The following is a 9,763-nucleotide window of genomic DNA, read 5'->3' as shown; positions in this document are numbered from 1 at the left end:
AGAGCTGGCTGATGACCAAAGCCCAGGCAGGTTGATTTCATGGGCTGTGTACTTCAAAGGATCTGATTCCTGGCACTGCTATGCACATTGCTTTTCAGAGGGCACAGTCTTATGGGAGAGGGAACGGAATGGTCTCCATGAAGTGTTTGCGAAAGGCCTAGGCAGTGTTTGCTTTAAATCCAAATACACACAGCTTTGTTCTAGCCCTGAGCACAGTTGAAAATTGGGTATTTAAACCGTAAGTATTCCTCTACACTAAACACAGCGGTTTGAATATGGGCCTGAGAGTCAGATTCTAATCTTGGCTCTACCACTCATCAGTGGATAAATAACTAGGCTTCAGTTTTCTCACGTATGAAATGGGGATTAAGGTAGTACCAACTTCATATGGTTGTTGTGCAGATTAAATATATATAAAGCATATACCACAGTACCTGAGACATAGTAAACATTTGAAACATTATTATTTACAAAAAAAACTATAAGAGCTCAAGCCAAATAAATTAATTGGTTCATCATTCTTTCACTTAATGTACACTAAAAAGGTACTTATTATTTTGTTGGGTGGGAGGGATGAAGAAAACAGGTATTGTGTTGAACACCTAAAATGAGCCATATATATATACATACTTTTTTTAAACCAAGTTCTTTTGGGAAATTGATTTTTATTCTTCAAACTCCAAACTTACAACCAGCATAGTCAGGGACTCTGGGAAGACATTTTTGTGAATAGCATTTTGCTCTGTCATCCCTGAGAACTCTCTCAAATTAAAGATTGTAGATTTTAGGATTGCAGCGCCATAGCAGTGAACCAAATACTTAAAAAAATACATTATCCCATTTAAGGTTCACAGAAGCCCTATGAGGTATTTTCCCACTTTATAGATGAGACCCTAGATTGAGAGAGGTATAGTTATATGCCTAAGATCATATCACTGGCACTAATTCCAAAGCCTGTGAATAAGACAGCCTTTATCCCTACCAGAACATATTATTCAGCAGGCAGGCAGACACATAAACAAGTAAGTACATTCAAAGTGCTGTTTTTGAGTTTTATACTAGGTGCTTTGGAGCACAGAGGAGGGAAGGTGAATTGGGGGCAGAGGTGGGATGGTTAAGGTAGTCCCCTTCACAGGAATAAATGCTAATAGAGGGACTTCAGGTGGGAATGAGGTAGGGGCTGTTGTGGGTAGAGAAGAAATTACGAGAGGTCTTTTGAGTTTTCTCAAGTTGCAATGAAAGGGGGTTTAGAAGAAAGGCTTTCTGGAATTTCTCAAGTCAATGTGACTGCCTGTTATATCCAGCATTATAATTGCAGCAAATGTTATGGTTGCAAAAAAACTGTCTCAAGAGAGACCACAGATTATGTTGTTTACTTGAGGTGAAATGGTGGTTATTATATAAATGAAGTCTCTCTACATCAGAACGATCTGAACCTCCTTGGGCTTTTGGACCTAATAATAATAGTAACTAACTCTCATTGCATGATCATCAGGCACCAGTCACTCTGTTCATAGGCCAGAACTCTTAACTGGAGAACGGTGGAAAGGCTTTGTCTAAGTCAGTACAGTAGTCCCCCCCTTATTTGTGTTTCACTTTTTAAGGTTTCAGTTACCTGCCATCAACCATGGTCTGAAAATATTAAATGGAAAATTTCAGAAAAAAATAATTCGTAAGTTTTAAATTGCATGCCATTCTGAGTATTGTGATAAAATCTTGTTCCTTCCTGCTCCATTCCTCCCAGGATGTAAAACATTCCTTTGTCCAGCATGTCATGCTGTATACAATACCCATCCCCTTAGTTGGTTAATAGCCTGCTTGGTTATCAGACCTACTGTCACAGTATTACAGTTCTTGTGTTTAAATAACCCTTGTAGTAGCCTAACATCATAATGCCCATGTCATTTTCCTCACTTCATCTCATCATGTAGGCATTGTATCATTTCACATTATCACAAGAAGAATGAGTACAGTACAATAAGGTATTTTGAGAGAGACCATTACATAACTATAACAATATATTGTTATAATTATTTTATGATTAGTTATTGTTAATCTCTTATTGTGCCTAATTTATAATTAAACTTTATATATGTCCTAGAGGCCCAATGCACGAAATTCGTGCAAGAGTAGGCCTTTCTTCCCCCGTTGCCAGCACCGGCTTCCCTCTGGCACCCGGGACTCAGGCTTTCCTCACAGCCCCAGCTTCATCCAGAAGGTCGTCTGGAAGGACATCCAGTCTCTTTAGCATATTATGCTTTTATTATAATAGATAGGAAAAAACAACATAATATATAGGATTTGGTGCTACTTGCAGTTTCAACCATGTATTGGGGGTCTTGGAATATATCCCCTGTGAATAAGGGGGGACTACTATATCTCAAATTAAGTACACTTATTTTGAGCACACACTCAAAATATGTAGATTACTAGTATATGATGCCCATTATGAAATATAGATAAAGTCAAAAATTTTAAGAAATGAAATAATGTTGAAATAAGCTATTTCATCTCAGGGCCAAATATGAACTTAGGATTCTATATTTGTTATTAAGAGTGGACATAAATTAATATTTCAAATGGGCTACATAATAGGGATTTTTTTTGTCAATGTATCAGATTTGATTAGATCATCATTTATTTAATCTCAGAAGTAGGTTGTCCTTCAATTAACAGGTGTTTTTTCCCCCAGCAATCTTTTTAAACCAGTTGTTCTTTTTGTGAGATTTAATTTAGTGAAAATTAGATTTTGAAAAAAAAACTATAAATCTTTTTTTGAACTGCCATATGTCACTAAATGCTGAAAGTGAAAGACTCTCCATTCATAACTCAAATGATATGTGAGCATCAAGTATAGGGACAGTGTGAGCATGCCAAGTTTAATCCATTTTAATAGAGGTTATTTTTTTAATGAGTTACAAACATACATTTAAGTTACAAAAATTCTTACCACAGATCAGTGGATTGTCTTGCATACTTCCAGAGCAGCGATTGTCAACCTTTTTCATCTCATGGCACACAAAGTAATTACTAAAAATTCTGTGGCAGACCAAAAAATATATTTTTTGTCGATCTGACAAAAAATGGTATAATTTTTATTTATCCACACCATATGACTATTGTTTGTTGGTTGTTGCCATTTTTTCTTTGACAATCTAAAGGAAAGAGGTCAGTGCCCCTGACTAAATAGTCAGGTATTGCATGTTTTTAAAATTCTTGTTGTACACTGGTGGAAAATCACTGCTCTAGAGTGGGCATACCCCACTTTGGAGATCAGTGATCTAAGGAACAGAATTTGCACTGATAAAGTGGGAATAATCAAACCCATCTTTAGCAATGATTGGTTGAAATTCATTTATGAATGACAAATGGGAAGGGTACAACGTGACTTCCCAGGAAATCAGAAGAGGTGAGCATAGCTGAACCTTTGAGAGCGTGGCCTGTCTGTAAAAGGACATAACCTAATTGTCAAGTGCCTCCAATTAATAAATTATAGTTTTTAAGAAAATGGGCCTTGTCAGACCTACTTATATTTAATTTCAGCCATGCAGTTTTGGGAAAGAGCAACCTGTTGGAGTCTGCTTCTCATCTCTGAAATGAGGATGATTAATGCCAGTACCTATCTCACTGAGAAGAGATTACATGATACTATTGAACCTTCACTGTGTGCACAGAGATGCTGAGCTAAACTCTTTACACGAAATTTATTTAATCCTTACAATATACTAGTGTGGTAGAGGCTTACTCATTTTCAGCAAAACATTTCCTTTTCTTCCTGGACGCACAAAAGGACTACATTTCCTGACCTCCCTTGAAGCTACATTATTGTGTCCTGCCAGTGAGATATGGGCAGAAGTAACGCACACCACCTCCAAGCCTGACCCATGAACCTTTCCTTGGAAAGCCTCTGTGTTCTCTTCCATAATCTGTCAGAGGGGCCAGCAGAACCACTGAGTGCAAGAGCCTCTCTTTTCTCCTCCGCACCTCCAACCTGTATTGGATTATGATATGAGCCAAAAATAAACTCTTGTTATGTTAAATCATTGAGATGTTGGCATTGTTTGTTACAGAACTTAGTGTACCCTAATACAACAAAGTTTGTCAAGAATCCAGAGAAGGGAAAGATAGACTGTTTACAGTGTCTGGCACATGATGTACAATAAAAAGGTTAATTTACCTCTTTGGCTTAAGAAAGATTACTTTTATGAGATAGCTTCTGTGCATCTATCTGTAAAAGTTCTTTGGGTAAAGCGTGAGAAAAAAATGCTAGGAATCCCTGATATACACTCTGGTTTCCAAAGCTTTTCATAGACACCACTGGGAGCACCTCACGGAATGGAGATACTCCTGCAGTACCTCACTCTCTGTAGCCTACTTAATCAGCTCAAAACATTTCTCTAAGTTTCATAAAAATACACAAGTATGAATACATTTTTTATACTGCATTGGGAATCCTTCAACTTGATGAACACCTTTTACTTGTTCATTTAAACCCAAGAGCTGAAATATGTATTTTAGACTTCTCTCTCAAGTTAGCCTGTGTATAATCAATCACTTTCCTTCACTCAAACACATTTTCTGGACTTTACAGCTACTTAGCTGGAGCCAATTTTTTATCTTGAGATTTTGAATTTCTGTAATTTGGATTACCCTGGATTTCTGAATGATCTCATGCCATATTTTTGATCTAGCAACTATTCCTATGTTTTCCTCTCTTTATCTTTCATTCTTATTTGTAAGATTGATTCCTGTAGAATTACATGAATAGCTACTTAGCTCTTGGCTTCCCATTTTCTCCTCAAATACAGGTAAATTATTTCTTCTTGACTTTGGTGAATCAGAATATTAGCACAGCCTCCCAAGACTATTTCCTGCTATTACCCTGCTATTACTTCAAGTCCTGGAATAGCCACCAACTAGCTCTGTGACATTGGTCAGTTATTCAACTTGTTAGGAGACACAAGTAAAATGGAAGTGGTAAACCACTTTGTGAGGCTGCTGAGAAAATTCACTTTGCAAAGGTAAATGGAGACTGATTTGACTTGTAAATATGGATACAAAAATCTTAATAAAATACTGCTGAGCTAAATCTAAAATAGACATAACCATGTATTTACATCAGGAATATAAGATTGGTTTAGTATTTTTAAGTCAGAGATGTAATTTGTACCTTAACTGATTGATGGGATAAACATATATAACCATTTCAAATATGCAGAAAACATTTTTTATAAAATTCAACATCCACCCATAAAAACAAAACTCTTGGCAAATTGTGAATAGAACTTTGAAAACTGATAAAGGATATCTAAAAACCTTATATTTAAGGAAGCAAAAGCTTTTTAAGTTGGTAAAGGATAACTTTTAGAAATATATCATACTAAATGGTTAAAAGATGAAAAATTTTTCTTTGAAATAAAAAATAAGACTTCCTTTACTTACCATTGCCCTGGAGGTCTTAGATAGCTCAGTAAAGCAAGAAAAATTCATAAATAAAAGGTAATAAGGATTGGAAAGGAAGAAAGAAAATCCAAAAACAACTATAAATGATTTGACTTAATAAGAGCTTAGAAAGTTTATCGAATACAAGACTAATATATAAAAATCAATTGCATTTTTATATACCAGCCACAAATTTTAAATTGTCTGAAATAGATAACTTTTAATAGCATTAAAAATATCAAATACCCAGGAATAACAAAAGATGAGGCTATCTCTAGGGAGAAGACTAAAACTTTGTTCATAGATATCAGAGAAGACATAAATAAATGGAGAAATATCCCATGTTCAGACACACTCCACCCTGCTTCTTACTGCTCTGGATATAGCACTTCACCTGGATTCCCAGTGTCTCAGAAGCCTTCCTTGCACTGTTGTGTACAATCTTGGACATAAGCTCACTGTCACCAGCTCTTATGGCAAGGGACTCTTAACTGGGGCTGCATGGTAGACCCTGATCTTCGAGAGTCCTGGGGAAGCCCAACTCATCTCCAAACAGGAGAATAGTCATCATTTGCAGACAGGTTCACTCTATTAAAATCACATTCCTTCATTTGACCCTTAGTACAAGCCCATCAGGAAAAGATTTGTATTATTCCCACTTCATATGTGAGAAAGCTGAGGCTCCTCCAGATTAACGGCAACCTGGACTCAACCCCAGGGCTTTCGACATCAATGTAATGCAGTCTCTTCTAGAGAAACAATGTATTTTTTAGAACAGCCCTGTCCTACTGCATTTATCAGAACAAATGCAGTGTCATGGATTCTTGAATCTTTTGACTAGGCAAATCGTTTCCTGATGCCTCTATTCCAGCCGTGGGCCAACTACGGCCCGCGGCCCGGATCCGGCCCGTTCGGCTGTTCTATCCGGCCCGCGGAGCAGAAAGCAGAAAGAGCGGAGGGTTCTCTTGCTCTCCCCTCCGCTCCTTCACCAGCAGCAGTGTTAACATGGCAACGTCGGGAAACACGGCCGCAGCTCCTTCTTCTGAGTGAGCGGATTTATATCCGCCCATTCAGTAGAAGGAACAACCTCTCAATCTTCCAGAGGCTCCTTGTAATGCCCCCGGACGCGTCCCCCGACATCACCCTGGGAATGCGTACACACGTTATCCTGGTGATGTAGGGAGACACGCCCCTGGAGAGCACAGTATCAGAGCATTAGCTAAAAAGGAGACCAACAACACTGTTCCCACTGAAGTTGCTGTTTTAAAGACCAAAAACCTTTCAACCCAGTCTACATTGCCATCTACATCTACGTCCCGGGCATAATTTGGAAGTTGCACTAAAGAAAATGTTTAATTTACTGTTTACACATTTTGTTCTTTTCTATTTGTTTTAGTTTTAAATTATTTTATTATATTTAAGTTTAATTTGAAAGGCTTTTGTACCTTTCCTTTGTTAGGCAATTTTATTTTGCCTTTGCCATCTTCAATAGAAGGTATGTTATTGTGCTATGATTCCTCCATTTTTTGAAGTTTCAAATTATAATAATTAGTGTTTACATTCTTCTTGTTAAAATGTTTGAAATGAATAAAACTATTGAAATAATAAAAAAAAAGACCGTACCCTTTTATGTAATGATGTTTACTTTGAATTTATATTAGTTCACACAAACACTCCATCCCTGCTTTTGTTCTGGCCCTCCGGTCCAGTTTAAGAACCCATTGTGGCCCTCGAGTCAAAAAGTTTGCCCACCCCTGCTCTATTCTCAAACAAATGAGTTTCTGTGGGCATCATATTTTACATCTTAAGAAGAGATGGAGAGAGAAAAGAAGGAACTTCACAGTATTTGCCTCACAAGTTGGCAGCTGATTTTTGTAGACAAGCCAAAATCTCCTTTTCCTGGCCTGTGAAGTGAGATAATAGACTTCTCTCTCTCTCTCTCTCTCTCTCTCTCTCTCTCTCTCTCTCTCTCTCTCTTTCTCTCTCTCTCTCAGGCTTTTGAGGAATAAGTAAAATGTGAAAAGAGCTTAGCACAGTGCCTAACACAGAGTATTTGCTCAATATGTGATAGCTATCATTATTGGCAACTACTACACCACAAGAAGATAATCCTGCAGCTTTACAAAGAGAGTATCCCCCAGGTCAGGGCAGAGAAAGTCAACACCAGACTGACTGCAGCCTTTTCCCCTGGAGGACTACAGTGGGGAGGACCCTCAGAAGCTGGCTAAGTCGTTTTGATTCTCAGCATGTAATTTATAAGATAAGCTATATTGTTTAAGACATCTCCCTTGTTCATTCTTTTATTTTTTACTCGATAGACCTTTACTGAAGAGCTGGCTATGTAGCAGGCACTATGCTAGTCACAGAGAATGGAGAGAAATACACCATAAGGTAGCATTGCACAGGGAAGTCTCTGGTGATCATCTCAGGTGGCACAGCTTTGGGATCCAAGACTGTTCTTTTGGAGGAAGATGGGGGAGACTACCAGGTATCATGGGAAAAGTATGAGCTTTTGCCCTAGCCGCATTGGCTCAGTGGGTAGAGCGTCAACCTGTGGACCAAAGGGTCCCAGGTTCGAGTCCGGTCAAGGGCACATACATACCTTAGTTGCAGGCTCCTTCCTGGCCCGGGCCCTGAGCAGGGCCCGTCCAGGAGGCAACCAATTGATGTGTTTCTATCACATTGATGTTTCTCTCTGTCTTTCCTCTTTCTTCCACTCTTTTCAGTGGAAAAATATCCTTGGGTGAGGATTAATACAGAAAAGAAAAAGAAAAGAAAGAGCTTTGGTATCAGAGGGATTGAGGTTTCAATCTGTGTAAACTTGAACAAATCCTTCATAACTCTAAACCTCCATTTCTTTTTTTAAAAAAATATATTTTATTGATTTTTTACAGAGAGGAAGGGAGAGGGAGAGTTAGAAACATCGATGAGAAAGAAACATTGATCAGCTGCCTCCTGCACATCTCCTACTGGGGATGTGCCCGCAACCAAGGTATATGCCCTTGACAGGAATCGAACCTGGTACCCTTAAGTCCGCAGGCCGACGCTCTATCCACTGAGCCAAACCGGCTAGGGCTAAATCTCCATTTCTTTATCTGTTAAATGGGAATGATATCTCACTGTGAAGACTTACTGTGAAGACTCAGTGCTGTCATTTATATGCAGTACCTGGCCCTCCCCATAAAAATGATCTGGCCCTCTGTCCCTTCAACTTCTCCAGGCCAAGTTGCCTTTTTAAAAAAAATCCTTTGTAATTTAATTTTCCTTTTAAATCTGACCTTAATTTGCTATAAAACCTGTTCTCTAACATATAATAATAAAATGCAGAAGTGGGTGGAACACACAGTGTACTTTGCCCCCAACCAGGAAGCCACCCTCCCACTCCTCTTCCCACACAGCCACTGTTGTTTCAAGCACAGACTACAAAGGCCAGTCATCCTTAATTGTCCATAACCAAGCATTTCAGGCCTTCTCTGCTTAGTACATCAAAAGGAGCCCATTTGGTGCAGGTGGACTATTGGTTCTTCATCCCTCAGCAACTGGTCAGACTGTGAGGAGGGAAAAAGGATCTTGTAAGGAAGTTGACTCTAAAGGAATGCTGAATATGTCGTTCTTGGGCTCTTGATGCAACAGGACAAATGTCCTTTGTCCTCTTCTGGATAGTGATGGCATTGCTTCTTTGTGTCTACTTTAATCCTGCTCTAAACACTGAGAAAGTTGTTGTTTTCCTTTATTTAATTGTGTATTCACTTGTCAACTCAGTAAACATTTATTGACCACCAGTTATGTGCCCGATCTAGGGAAATAGCAATGAGAAAGACTGACAGACTAGACTCCTATCCTCATGAAGTTTACATCTTACTATGGTAAATAAACCAAAACAAACAAACAAAAACAACCAAAAAAAAAAAAACCACACGAACAAATAAAAAATGAGGGCACTAAACAGGGGAATGTGTGAAAGAGTAATTGGGTAGGATGGGAGGCAATCAGAGTGGTCAGAGTGGGGCTTTTCAGAGGAGGGAATATTTAAATTGAGCCCTGAGGTGCCAATTATGCGAAGAGCCAGGAAAAATCTTTCCAGGCAGATGGAGAAGTGCGAAGGCCTCTGAGTGGGGGAAGGGCTTGGTGAGTTTAGAAATGAAAGCAGTATGAAATGGAAGAGGAGAGGCTGGCAGAAGACAAATTAAGCAGGGTTTTGTAAGCTTGGAGAATGGATTTTACTTTAAGTGCAATTCATTCAGTAGTCAACACTGATTGAGTGCCTAATATACGTATGTCAGGCACTGTTCTAAGTTCTAGGCATGTAGCAGTAACTTTT

The sequence above is a fragment of the Plecotus auritus genome (genome assembly GCF_963455305.1).
Source record: "Plecotus auritus genome assembly, chromosome: 9".
NCBI classification, from domain to species: domain Eukaryota; kingdom Metazoa; phylum Chordata; class Mammalia; order Chiroptera; family Vespertilionidae; genus Plecotus; species Plecotus auritus.
Note: the sequence above shows the minus strand (reverse complement) of the source record.